Below are 16,228 nucleotides of genomic sequence, written 5' to 3'. Positions count from 1 at the left end.
AAAACCATTCAATTCTAAAAATAAAAGTACCTGGAAAATCAGCTTCCTTACAAATGTCTTCCCTATAACTGCTGATGCTTATACACAAGCAAATTTCTGAAGCGTTATGTGGCAATAATATTATATCACGTATGGATAACAGATGGAAAACAACTGTGCGGTCCACATTGTGACTGCACCGAGGGATGTTAATAAGGTACCAAAAATACTTACAGCTGCTGTGTCCCCTATCCTGCGCTGTACGCACAGTGACCTCATTCTTATTATCGCTGCGTTACGACTCCACAAGTAAACGTGTAACAGCGCGACACTGCGCAGAACCACCAACACAGGGAACTAACGTGTAACAGCGACACTGCGCAGAACCACCAACACAGGGAACTAAACCTGTAACAGCGACACTGCGCAGAACCACCAACACAGGGAACTAACGTGTAACAGCGACACTGCGCAGAACCACCAACACAGGGAACTAACGTGTAACAGCGACACTGCGCAGAACCACCAACACAGGGAACTAACGTGTAACAGCGACACTGCGCAGAACCACCAACACAGGGAACTAACGTGTAACAGCGACACTGCGCAGAACCACCAACACAGGGAACTAACGTGTAACAGCGACACTGCGCAGAACCACCAACACAGGGAACTAACGTGCAACAGCGACACTGCGCAGAACCACCAACACAGGGAACTAACGTGCAACAGCGACACTGCGCAGAACCACCAACACAGGGAACTAAACGTGTAACAGCGACACTGCGCAGAACCACCAACACAGGGAACTAAACGTGTAACAGCGACACTGCGCAGAACCACCAACACAGGGAACTAACGTGCAACAGCGACACTGCGCAGAACCTCCAATACAGGGAACTAAACATGTAACAGCGACACTGCGCAGAACCACCAACACAGGGAACTAACGTGCAACAGCGACACTGCGCAGAACCACCAACACAGGGAACTAACGTGTAACAGCGACACTGCGCAGAACCACCAACACAGGGAACTAACGTGTAACAGCGACACTGCGCAGAACCACCAACACAGGGAACTAACGTGTAACAGCGACACTGCGCAGAACCACCAACACAGGGAACTAACGTGCAACAGCGACACTGCGCAGAACCACCAACACAGGGAACTAAACGTGTAACAGCGACACTGCGCAGAACCACCAACACAGGGAACTAAACGTGTAACAGCGACACTGCGCAGAACCACCAACACAGGGAACTAACGTGTAACAGCGACACTGCGCAGAACCACCAACACAGGGAACTAACGAAGAACCACAAACAAAGGGAACTAAACGTGTAACAGCGACACTGCGCAGAACCAACAACACAGGGAACTAACGTGTAACAGCGACACTGCGCAGAGCCACCAACACAGGAAACTAACGTGCAACAGTGACACTGCGCAGAACCACCAACACAGGAAACTAACGTGCAACAGTGACACTGCGCAGAACCACCAACACAGGAAACCAACGTGCAACAGTGACACTGCGCAGAACCACCAACACAGGGAACTGACGTGTAACAGCGACACTGCGCAGAACCACCAACACAGGGAACTAACGTGTAACAGCGACACTGCGCAGAACCACCAACACAGGGAACTAAACGTGTATAAGCGACACTGCGCAGAACCACCAACACAGGGAACTAAACGTGTAACAGCGACACTGCGCAGAACCACCAACACAGGGAACTAAACGTGTAACAGCGACACTGCGCAGAACCACCAACACAGGGAACTAACGTGTAACAGCGACACTGCGCAGAACCACCAACACAGGGAACTAACGTGTAACAGCGACACTGCGCAGAACCACCAACACAGGGAACTAAACGTGTAACAGTGACACTGCGCAGAACCACCAACACAGGGAACTAAACGTGTAACAGCGACACTGCGCAGAACCACCAACACAGGGAACTAACGTGTAACAGCGACACTGCGCAGAACCACCAACACTGGGAACTAACGTGCAACAGCGACACTGCGCAGAACCACCAACACAGGGAACTAACGTGTAACAGCGACACTGCGCAGAACCACCAACACAGGGAACTAAACGTGTATAAGCGACACTGCGCAGAACCACCAACACAGGGAACTAACGTGTAACAGCGACACTGCGCAGAACCACCAACACAGGGAACTAACGTGTAACAGCGACACTGCGCAGAACCACCAACACAGGGAACTAACGTGTAACAGCGACACTGCGCAGAACCACCAACACAGGGAACTAAACGTGTAACAGCGACACTGCGCAGAACCACCAACACAGGGAACTAACGTGCAACAGCGACACTGCGCAGAACCACCAACACAGGGAACTAACGTGTAACAGCGACACTGCGCAGAACCACCAACACTGGGAACTAACGTGTAACAGCGACACTGCGCAGAACCACCAACACAGGGAACTAAACGTGTAACAGCGACACTGCGCAGAACCACCAACACAGGGAACTAACGTGTAACAGCGACACTGCGCAGAACCACCAACACAGGGAACTAAACGTGTAACAGCGACACTGCGCAGAACCACCAACACGGGGAACTAAACGTGTAACAGCGACACTGCGCAAAACCACCAACACAGGGAACTAACATGTAACAGCGACACTGCGCAGAACCACCAACACAGGGAAATAACGTGTAACAGCGACACTGCGCAGAACTACCAACACAGGGAACTAACGTGCAACAGCGACACTGCGCAGAACCACCAACACAGGGAACTAAACGTGTAACAGCGACACTGCGCAGAACCACCAACACAGGGAACGAACGTGTAACAGCGACACTGCGCAGAACCACCAACACAGGGAACTAACGTGTAACAGCGACACTGCGCAGAACCACCAACACAGGGAACTGACGTGTAACAGCGACACTGCGCAGAACCACCAACACAGGGAACTAAACGTGTAACAGCGACACTGCGCAGAACCACCAACACAGGGAACTAAACGTGCAACAGCGACACTGCGCAGAACCACCAACACAGGGAACTAAACGTGTAACAGCGACACTGCGCAGAACCACCAACACAGGGAACTAAACGTGTAACAGCGACACTGCGCAGAACCACCAACACAGGCAACTAACGTGCAACAGCGACACTGCGCAGAACAACCAACACAGGGAACTAACGTGTAACAGCGACACTGCGCAGAACCACCAACACAGGGAACTAACGTGTAACAGCGACACTGCGCAGAACCACCAACACAGGGAACTAACGTGTAACAGCGACACTGCGCAGAACCACCAACACAGGGAACTAACGTGTAACAGCAACACTGCGCAGAACCACCAACACAGGGAACTAACGTGTAACAGCGACACTGCGCAGAACCACCAACACAGGGAACTAACGTGTAACAGCGACACTGCGCAGAACCACCAACACAGGGAACTAACGTGTAACAGCGACACTGCACAGAACCACCAACACAGGGAACTAACGTGTAACAGTGCGACACTGCACAGAACCACCAACACAGGGAACTAACGTGTAACAGCGACACTGCGCAGAACCACCAACACAGGGAACTAACGTGTAACAGCGACACTGCGCAGAACCACCAACACAGGGAACTAACGTGTAACAGCGACACTGCGCAGAACCACCAACACAGGGAACTAACGTGCAACAGCGACACTGCGCAGAACCACCAACACAGGGAACTAACGTGTAACAGCGACACTGCACAGAACCACCAACACAGGGAACTAAACGTGTAACAGTGACACTGCGCAGAACCACCAACACAGGGAACTAACGTGTAACAGCGACACTGCGCAGAACCACCAACACAGGGAACCAACGTGTAACAGCGACACTGCGCAGAACCACCAACACAGGGAACTAACGTGCAACAGCGATACTGCGCAGAACCACCAACACAGGGAACTAACGTGTAACAGCGACACTGCGCAGAACCACCAACACAGGGAACTAACGTGTAACAGCGACACTGCGCAGAACCACCAACACAGGGAACTAAACGTGTAACAGCGACACTGCGCAGAACCACCAACACAGGGAACTGACGTGTAACAGCGACACTGCGCAGAACCACCAACACAGGGAACTAAACGTGTAACAGCGAAACTGCGCAGAACCACCAACACAGGGAACTAAACGTGCAACAGCGACACTGCGCAGAACCACCAACACAGGGAACTAAACGTGTAACAGCGACACTGCGCAGAACCACCAACACAGGGAACTAAACGTGTAACAGCGACACTGCGCAGAACCACCAACACAGGCAACTAACGTGCAACAGCGACACTGCGCAGAACAACCAACACAGGGAACTAACGTGTAACAGCGACACTGCGCAGAACCACCAACACAGGGAACTAACGTGTAACAGCGACACTGCGCAGAACCACCAACACAGGGAACTAACGTGTAACAGCGACACTGCGCAGAACCACCAACACAGGGAACTAACGTGTAACAGCAACACTGCGCAGAACCACCAACACAGGGAACTAACGTGTAACAGCGACACTGCGCAGAACCACCAACACAGGGAACTAACGTGTAACAGCGACACTGCGCAGAACCACCAACACAGGGAACTAACGTGTAACAGCGACACTGCACAGAACCACCAACACAGGGAACTAACGTGTAACAGTGCGACACTGCGCAGAACCACCAACACAGGGAACTAACGTGTAACAGCGACACTGCGCAGAACCACCAACACAGGGAACTAAACGTGTAACAGCGACACTGCGCAGAACCACCAACACAGGGAACTGACGTGTAACAGCGACACTGCGCAGAACCACCAACACAGGGAACTAAACGTGTAACAGCGACACTGCGCAGAACCACCAACACAGGGAACTAAACGTGCAACAGCGACACTGCGCAGAACCACCAACACAGGGAACTAAACGTGTAACAGCGACACTGCGCAGAACCACCAACACAGGGAACTAAACGTGTAACAGCGACACTGCGCAGAACCACCAACACAGGCAACTAACGTGCAACAGCGACACTGCGCAGAACAACCAACACAGGGAACTAACGTGTAACAGCGACACTGCGCAGAACCACCAACACAGGGAACTAACGTGTAACAGCGACACTGCGCAGAACCACCAACACAGGGAACTAACGTGTAACAGCGACACTGCGCAGAACCACCAACACAGGGAACTAACGTGTAACAGCAACACTGCGCAGAACCACCAACACAGGGAACTAACGTGTAACAGCGACACTGCGCAGAACCACCAACACAGGGAACTAACGTGTAACAGCGACACTGCGCAGAACCACCAACACAGGGAACTAACGTGTAACAGCGACACTGCACAGAACCACCAACACAGGGAACTAACGTGTAACAGTGCGACACTGCGCAGAACCACCAACACAGGGAACTAACGTGTAACAGCGACACTGCGCAGAACCACCAACACAGGGAACTAACGTGTAACAGCGACACTGCGCAGAACCACCAACACAGGGAACTAACGTGTAACAGCGACACTGCGCAGAACCACCAACACAGGGAACTAACGTGCAACAGCGACACTGCGCAGAACCACCAACACAGGGAACTAACGTGTAACAGCGACACTGCACAGAACCACCAACACAGGGAACTAAACGTGTAACAGTGACACTGCGCAGAACCACCAACACAGGGAACTAACGTGTAACAGCGACACTGCGCAGAACCACCAACACAGGGAACCAACGTGTAACAGCGACACTGCGCAGAACCACCAACACAGGGAACTAACGTGCAACAGCGATACTGCGCAGAACCACCAACACAGGGAACTAACGTGTAACAGCGACACTGGGCAGAACCACCAACACAGGGAACTAACGTGCAACAGCGACACTGCGCAGAACCACCAACACAGGGAACGAACGTGTAACAGCGACACTGCGCAGAACCACCAACACAGGGAACTAACGTGTAACAGCGATACTGCGCAGAACCACCAACACAGGGAACTAACGTGTAACAGCGACACTGCGCAGAACCACCAACACAGGGAACTCAACGTGTAACAGCGACACTGCGCAGAACCACCAACACAGGGAACTAATGTGTAACAGCGACACTGCGCAGAACCACCAACACAGGGAACTAACGTGCAACAGCGACACTGCGCAGAACCACCAACACAGGGAACTAAACGTGTAACAGCGACACTGCGCAGAACCACCAACACAGGTAACTAACGTGTAACAGCGACACTGCGCAGAACCACCAACACAGGGAACTAAACGTGTAACAGCGACACTGCGCAGAACCACCAACACAGGGAACTAACGTGTAACAGCGACACTGCGCAGAACCACCAACACAGGGAACTAACGTGCAACAGCGACACTGCGCAGAACCACCAACACAGGGAACTAACGTGTAACAGCGACACTGCGCAGAACCACCAACACAGGGAACTAACGTGTAACAGCGACACTGCGCAGAACCACCAAACAGGGAACTAACGTGCAACAGCGACACTGCGCAGAACCACCAACACAGGGATCTAACGTGTAACAGCGACACTGCGCAAAACCACCAACACAGGGAACTAAACGTGTAACAGCGACACTGCGCAGAACCACCAACACAGGGAACTAAACGTGTAACAGCGACACTGCGCAGAACCACCAACACAGGGAACTAACGTGTAACAGCGACACTGCGCAGAACCACCAACACAGGGAACTAAACGTGTAACAGCGACACTGCGCAGAACCACCAACACAGGGAACTAACGTGTAACAGCGACACTGCGCAGAACCACCAACACAGGGAACTAAACGTGTAACAGCGACACTGCGCAGAACCACCAACACAGGGATCTAACGTGTAATAGCGACACCGCGCAGAACCACCAACACAGGGAACTAACGTGTAACAGCGACACTGCGCAGAACCACCAACACAGGGTACTAACGTGTATAAGCGACACTGTGCAGAACCACCAACACAGGGAACTAACGTGTAACAGCGACACTGCGCAGAACCACCAACACAGGGAACTAACGTGTAACAGCGACACTGCGCAGAACCACCAACACAGGGAACCAACGTGTAACAGCGACACTGCGCAGAACCACCAACACAGGGAACTAACGTGTAACAGCGAGACTGCGCAGAACCACCAACACAAGGAACTAAACGTGTAACAGCGACACTGCGCAGAACCACCAACACAGGGAACTAACGTGTAACAGCGACACTGCGCAGAACCACCAACACAGGGAACTAACGTGTAACAGCGACACTGCGCAGAACCACCAACACAGGGAACTAACGTGTAACAGCGACACTGCGCAGAACCACCAACACAGGGAACTAATGTGCAACAGCGACACTGCGCAGAACCACCAACACAGGGAACTAAACGTGTAACAGCGACACTGCGCAGAACCACCAACACAGGGAACTAACGTGCAACAGCGACACTGCGCAGAACCTCCAACACAGGGAACTAAACATGTAACAGCGACACTGCGCAGAACCACCAACACAGGGAACTAACGTGTAACAGCGACACTGCGCAGAACCACCAACACAGGGAACTAACGTGTAACAGCGACACTGCGCAGAACCACCAACACAGGGAACTAACGTGTAACAGCGACACTGCGCAGAACCACCAACACAGGGAACTAACGTGCAACAGCGACACTGCGCAGAACCACCAACACAGGGAACTAAACGTGTAACAGCGACACTGCGCAGAACCACCAACACAGGGAACTAAACGTGTAACAGCGACACTGCGCAGAACCACCAACACAGGGAACTAACGTGTAACAGCGACACTGCGCAGAACCACCAACACAGGGAACTAACGAAGAACCACAAACAAAGGGAACTAAACGTGTAACAGCGACACTGCGCAGAACCAACAACACAGGGAACTAACGTGTAACAGCGACACTGCGCAGAGCCACCAACACAGGAAACTAACGTGCAACAGTGACACTGCGCAGAACCACCAACACAGGAAACTGACGTGCAACAGTGACACTGCGCAGAACCACCAACACAGGAAACTAACGTGCAACAGTGACACTGCGCAGAACCACCAACACAGGGAACTGACGTGTAACAGCGACACTGCGCAGAACCACCAACACAGGGAACTAAACGTGTATAAGCGACACTGCGCAGAACCACCAACACAGGGAACTAAACGTGTAACAGCGACACTGCGCAGAACCACCAACACAGGGAACTAAACGTGTAACAGCGACACTGCGCAGAACCACCAACACAGGGAACTAACGTGTAACAGCGACACTGCGCAGAACCACCAACACAGGGAACTAACGTGCAACAGCGACACTGCGCAGAACCACCAACACAGGGAACTAAACGTGTAACAGTGACACTGCGCAGAACCACCAACACAGGGAACTAAACGTGTAACAGCGACACTGCGCAGAACCACCAACACAGGGAACTAACGTGTAACAGCGACACTGCGCAGAACCACCAACACTGGGAACTAACGTGCAACAGCGACACTGCGCAGAACCACCAACACAGGGAACTAACGTGTAACAGCGACACTGCGCAGAACCACCAACACAGGGAACTAAACGTGTATAAGCGACACTGCGCAGAACCACCAACACAGGGAACTAACGTGTAACAGCGACACTGCGCAGAACCACCAACACAGGGAACTAAACGTGTAACAGCGACACTGCGCAGAACCACCAACACAGGGAACTAACGTGTAACAGCGACACTGCGCAGAACCACCAACACAGGGAACTAAACGTGTAACAGCGACACTGCGCAGAACCACCAACACAGGGAACTAAACGTGTAACAGCGACACTGCGCAAAACCACCAACACAGGGAACTAACATGTAACAGCGACACTGCGCAGAACCACCAACACAGGGAACTAACGTGCAACAGCGACACTGCGCAGAACCACCAACACAGGGAACTAAACGTGCAACAGCGACACTGCGCAGAACCACCAACACAGGGAACGAACGTGTAACAGCGACACTGCGCAGAACCACCAACACAGGGAACTAACGTGTAACAGCGACACTGCGCAGAACCACCAACACAGGGAACTAAACGTGTAACAGCGACACTGCGCAGAACCACCAACACAGGGAACTGACGTGTAATAGCGACACTGCGCAGAACCACCAACACAGGGAACTAAACGTGTAACAGCGACACTGCGCAGAACCACCAACACAGGGAACTAAACGTGCAACAGCGACACTGCGCAGAACCACCAACACAGGGAACTAAACGTGTAACAGCGACACTGCGCAGAACCACCAACACAGGGAACTAAACGTGTAACAGCGACACTGCGCAGAACCACCAACACAGGCAACTAACGTGCAACAGCGACACTGCGCAGAACAACCAACACAGGGAACTAACGTGTAACAGCGACACTGCGCAGAACCACCAACACAGGGAACTAACGTGTAACAGCGACACTGCGCAGAACCACCAACACAGGGAACTAACGTGTAACAGCGACACTGCGCAGAACCACCAACACAGGGAACTAACGTGTAACAGCGACACTGCGCAGAACCACCAACACAGGGAACTAACGTGTAACAGCGACACTGCGCAGAACCACCAACACAGGGAACTAACGTGAAACAGCGACACTGCACAGAACCACCAACACAGGGAACTAACGTGTAACAGTGCGACACTGCGCAGAACCACCAACACAGGGAACTAACGTGTAACAGCGACACTGTGCAGAACCACCAACACAGGGAACTAACGTGTAACAGCGACACTGCGCAGAACCACCAACACAGGGAACTAACGTGTAACAGCGACACTGCGCAGAACCACCAACACAGGGAACTAAACGTGTAACAGCGACACTGCGCAGAACCACCAACACAGGGAACGAACGTGTAACAGCGACACTGCGCAGAACCACCAACACAGGGAACTAACGTGTAACAGCGACACTGCGCAGAACCACCAACACAGGGAACTAAACGTGTAACAGCGACACTGCGCAGAACCACCAACACAGGGAACTGACGTGTAATAGCGACACTGCGCAGAACCACCAACACAGGGAACTAAACGTGTAACAGCGACACTGCGCAGAACCACCAACACAGGGAACTAAACGTGCAACAGCGACACTGCGCAGAACCACCAACACAGGGAACTAAACGTGTAACAGCGACACTGCGCAGAACCACCAACACAGGGAACTAAACGTGTAACAGCGACACTGCGCAGAACCACCAACACAGGCAACTAACGTGCAACAGCGACACTGCGCAGAACAACCAACACAGGGAACTAACGTGTAACAGCGACACTGCGCAGAACCACCAACACAGGGAACTAACGTGTAACAGCGACACTGCGCAGAACCACCAACACAGGGAACTAACGTGTAACAGCGACACTGCGCAGAACCACCAACACAGGGAACTAACGTGTAACAGCGACACTGCGCAGAACCACCAACACAGGGAACTAACGTGTAACAGCGACACTGCGCAGAACCACCAACACAGGGAACTAACGTGAAACAGCGACACTGCACAGAACCACCAACACAGGGAACTAACGTGTAACAGTGCGACACTGCGCAGAACCACCAACACAGGGAACTAACGTGTAACAGCGACACTGTGCAGAACCACCAACACAGGGAACTAACGTGTAACAGCGACACTGCGCAGAACCACCAACACAGGGAACTAACGTGTAACAGCGACACTGCGCAGAACCACCAACACAGGGAACTAACGTGCAACAGCGACCCTGCGCAGAACCACCAACACAGGGAACTAACGTGTAACAGCGACACTGCACAGAACCACCAACACAGGGAACTAAACGTGTAACAGTGACACTGCGCAGAACCACCAACACAGGGAACTAACGTGTAACAGCGACACTGCGCAGAACCACCAACACAGGGAACCAACGTGTAACAGCGACACTGGGCAGAACCACCAACACAGGGAACTAACGTGTAACAGCGACACTGCGCAGAACCACCAACACAGGGAACTAACGTGTAACAGCGATACTGCGCAGAACCACCAACACAGGGAACTAACGTGTAACAGCGACACTGCGCAGAACCACCAACACAGGGAACTCAATGTGTAACAGCGACACTGCGCAGAACCACCAACACAGGGAACTAATGTGTAACAGCGACACTGCGCAGAACCACCAACACAGGGAACTAACGTGCAACAGCGACACTGCGCAGAACCACCAACACAGGGAACTAAACGTGTAACAGCGACACTGCGCAGAACCACCAACACAGGTAACTAACGTGTAACAGCGACACTGCGCAGAACCACCAACACAGGGAACTAAACGTGTAACAGCGACACTGCGCAGAACCACCAACACAGGGAACTAACGTGTAACAGCGACACTGCGCAGAACCACCAACACAGGGAACTAACGTGCAACAGCGACACTGCGCAGAACCACCAACACAGGGAACTAACGTGTAACAGCGACACTGCGCAGAACCACCAACACAGGGAACTAACGTGTAACAGCGACACTGCGCAGAACCACCAAACAGGGAACTAACGTGCAACAGCGACACTGCGCAGAACCACCAACACAGGGATCTAACGTGTAACAGCGACACTGCGCAGAACCACCAACACAGGGAACTAAACGTGTAACAGCGACACTGCGCAGAACCACCAACACAGGGAACTAAACTTGTAACAGCAACACTGCGCAGAACCACCAACACAGGGAACTAAACGTGTAACAGCGACACTGCGCAGAACCACCAACACAGGGAACTAACGTGTAACAGCGACACTGCGCAGAACCACCAACACAGGGAACTAAACGTGTAACAGCGACACTGCGCAGAACCACCAACACAGGGAACTAACGTGCAACAGCGACACTGCGCAGAACCACCAACACAGGGAACTAACGTGTAACAGCGACACCGCGCAGAACCACCAACACAGGGAACTAACGTGTAACAGCGACACTGCGCAGAACCACCAACACAGGGAACTAACGTGTAACAGCGACACTGCGCAGAACCACCAACACAGGGAACTAACGTGTAACAGCGACACTGCGCAGAACCACCAACACAGGGAACTAACAAGTAACAGCGACACTGCGCAGAACCACCAACACAGGGAACTAACGTGCAACAGCGACACTGCGCAGAACCACCAACACAGGGAACTAAACGTGCAACAGCGACACTGCGCAGAACCACCAACACAGGGAACTAACGTGTAACAGCGACACCGCGCAGAACCACCAACACAGGGAACTAACGTGTAACAGCGACACTGCGCAGAACCACCAACACAGGGAACTAACGTGTAACAGCGACACTGCACAGAACCACCAACACAGGGAACTAACGTGTAACAGCGACACTGCACAGAACCACCAACACAGGGAACTAACGTGTAACAGCGACACTGCGCAAAACCACCAAACAGGGAACTAACGTGTAACAGCGACACTGCACAGAACCACCAACACAGGGAACTAACGTGTAACAGCGACACTGCGCAGAACCACCAACACAGGGAACTAACGTGTAACAGCGACACTGCGCAGAACCACCAACACAGGGAACTAACGTGCAACAGCGACACTGCGCAGAACCACCAAACAGGGAACTAACGTGCAACAGCGACACTGCGCAGAACCACCAACACAGGGAACTGACGTGTAACAGAGCGACACTGCGCAGAACCACCAACACAGGGAACTAACGTGTAACAGCGACACTGCGCAGAACCACCAACACAGGGAACTAACGTGTAACAGCGACACTGCGCAGAACCACCAACATAGGGGACTAATGTGCAACAGCGACACTGCGCAGAACCACCAACACAGGGAACTGACGTGTAACAGCGACACTGCGCAGAACCACCAACACAGGGAACTAACGTGTAACAGCGACACTGCGCAGAACCACCAACACAGGAAAAAGTGTTTCCTAGTGAACACACACACATCCCCCCCCACCCACCACAACCTGTGCCCCCCCCCCCACCCTTAGTGCCCAAACACCCAGTCCTGGTGCCCACACACAACCTAGTGCCCTCAACTTACACACAAACACAACCCTAGTGCCCACAGACACACACACATACACCTAGTGCCCACACACACACACCTCTAGTGCAACTACACCCCCCATCATACTGCCTGCCTACACACACCTCAAGCCCTCGGAAACCTGAACGCAGCAGTAGGATTGTTGAACATGAACGCGCAAGAAAATCTGATCACGAATGACAGGATCTGCCATTGTCCTGCCAAGGTGCACTGATAGGAGACTCGCGCAGCTCAGTGGCAGCAGGAATCTCCATTGATATAATATTGATACGTCACTCATCTGTATTAATAAAGATGTGTTCAAGGGCTTGTCTGATTCATCACATCATTTACAATCTCTGACCACAAGACGCACACGTTTTCACTTAAGGGCCAAACATTTGTTTTTCTAAGTAGATGGATTTATATTAAATGTACAGTACAGGGTCAATGGCAGGTCAAGGTCGCCCTAATAAAGGATATGATGGTAACCCAACCCCTTAAGTGTCAAAATCAGGAAGAGAAGACCGTCAGTAAGAGCCCAGCGCTGTCGGCACGGAGGGACACCGCACTCCCTGCCCTCTTCCCGTTCCACATCACGGCGGGTCCCAATGTTGATTTTTTTTGAGTGAAATCTGTGTTAATATTTTTTACTTTTCCTATCTGTGGCTGGGTTACTACAACAAATCTCATCTAATACCAAATGATGCTTCATTTTTGAACGGTTTTAAGCGGCAGTGTGAGATGTTCAGATGGACGGGATTTCAGTTACACCCTAAATCCCTAGACATCACCTACGTGTCTTTAGAGCGGCCGATGTATGGGAGCCGATAGTGTACTGTAGTGACGTAGAAGCGCACACGCCACTACAATGGTGCAGGTGATTTTATTTAAACAATGTAAAAAATCAAAAACAGGAAAAATTCCCACTCGCAAGTTAAAGTGCCATCACCCAGCACACAGACACAGCGCCTCACACCACCAATGGGTGTCTCCTTTTCGGCTGTTTCTGTACTCATGGGCAGAGTCCCCTCGTGCTGGAGTGGAGCCGCCGAGGCGCGCTCGTGCGCCTGTTCACTTCCGGGTTCACCCTGCGATGTTATGGAGTAGATGCAGGGATCTTCAGCAGATCGCCAGGATCCCTTGGGTGCACGGATCTGTAGCCTTTGAGGAAGCAACGAGAGGCTCGGCGAAACGTGTAGGGTGATCTCCTGCTACAGATCCATGCACCCAAGGGCTCCCGGCGATGTGCTGAAGAGGAATACAAAAACAGGTGAGGGAGTAGGTTTGTGACAGCAAACCACTATCGATGAGTGGTTCTATTAATGGTGAATGGTCACTGTAATAATTAGTGCAGCATATGCAGGTAATGGTAGGTAGAATAGAGTTAACAAGCAGGGTAAGAAAATGGAAGACTTATGGTGCAATATGTTCAAGGGATATTTAATACATAAAGCACACCATAAAATAAAAATCCCTTACTGGGGCACTTACCCATACGTGCCTAAAGGGCACTGGCAATTGTATCTTTACACAGTCTCTTATCCTCCGACACTGAGAGCCGGTGCGGGTGGTCGTCTCGTGGGTCCACCTTCCGTCACCCCCAAAAGCGGCCGTTGGGGTTGGCGTGCGGTTTGCCACGATGCTCTGGCGTCCCTGGTATCCGGTTCTGTCGGCTTCTTACTGCTTGTCCACTCAACGCGTTTCTCTAGATACCTCTAGCTTCGTCAGGAGTGTGATAAAGTACTCTACCTACCATTAAAATAGTCTGAGTCCTTCTCCTATTGGTTCTTACAGAAAGCTCAGTTCTGTTCTGCGAATGGCAGATTCGCCATAATTTACTGCTGAACATCCCTGCAGTAACACCATAGTTACATAGTAGATGAGGTTGAAAAAAGACGTACGTCCATCAAGTTCAACCTATGCTAAATTTAGACATAAATTCAGAGACATCCATAACATCAGAGTGTCAACCCGGCGAACCCAGAAGTGAACAGGCGCAAGAACAAGCGTGCGACGACACCAGCGTGAGGGGACTCTACACAGGAGTACAGAGACAGCAAAAAAAGGAGACATCCATTTGTGGTGTAACAAAAATGATCTGCCCCAGTGTAGCGGTGTGTGTGTAGTGGTGTGTGCTTCCAATCCACTACACTGCAGTACTCCACCTTCTACACAGAGAGTTGGGAATACTCTTTAAGGAGAAGCACCTACCATTGATGGACTTTATGGCTATTCACCCCAATTAATGACTTTAGGCTAAATCAATATGGTTATACTCTGCTGTGTGTGTTATCCTCCTTTGGGATTAGTATTATTGTGCAATTTTAGGTCATTGTTTTATGATATATGGGAGACGATTAGACAGACTGTGCTGTAAGATCACAAAGAAGATACCCTGTTGTGTAAGAAGTGGATACGCTAAAACATTACAAGGTAAAAAGGTTTTACAATCCTGCACATATCCCAAAGCAGCTCCCAGAACTGTGCGCTCCCAATCACAGGGCCGTTAGCAACAGAAAGGATGGACAGGAAGAAATGTATATGTATTCAGAAATGTTCAAACAATACAACAAAAATATTCCGTTTTCCATTTTAAAGAGCAAATTCATCTTTTTTACATTAACTGTACAATGTCGGGGCTTCCGTAAACTGTACTTGTCTATGATTGTGTGAATAGCAAGGTTTCATCTCCAAATATATTACCGAGTTATAAGTGCATTCCACAATTAGCAGGGAGAGAGAGAGAGGGGGGGGGGGCGAGAGAGGGGAGGCGAGAGAGAGGGGGGTCGAGAGAGAGAGGGGGGTCGAGAGAGAGAGGAGGCGAGAGAGAGAGGGGGCGAGAGAGAGAGAGACAGAGAGAGAGACAGAGAGAGAGCGGGGGCGAGAGACGGATAGAGAGCGGGGCCGAGAGACGGAGAGAGAGTGGGGCCGAGAGACAGAGAGAGAGCGGGGCCGAGAGACAGAGAGAGAGAGAGGGGCCGAGAGACAGAGAGAGAGCGGGGCCGAGAGACAGAGAGAGAGCGGGCCGAGAGACAGAGCGGGGCCGAGAGACAGAGCGGGGCCGAGAGACATAGAGAGAGCCGGG

The 16,228-nt window shown here is 51.8% G+C and overlaps 1 protein-coding gene across 4 annotated transcripts in view; it reads right to left on the bottom strand.

Annotated features, from left to right (window-relative positions):
* RABGAP1 (RAB GTPase activating protein 1) overlaps positions 1-16,228 on the bottom strand; it is a 154,329-nt gene that overhangs the window by 55,754 nt on the left and 82,347 nt on the right. The window lies entirely within an intron of this gene.

This window comes from Ascaphus truei, chromosome 21 (assembly GCF_040206685.1).
Source record: "Ascaphus truei isolate aAscTru1 chromosome 21, aAscTru1.hap1, whole genome shotgun sequence".
Classification (NCBI taxonomy): domain Eukaryota; kingdom Metazoa; phylum Chordata; class Amphibia; order Anura; family Ascaphidae; genus Ascaphus; species Ascaphus truei.
This window is presented reverse-complemented; position numbering and strand designations above follow the sequence as displayed.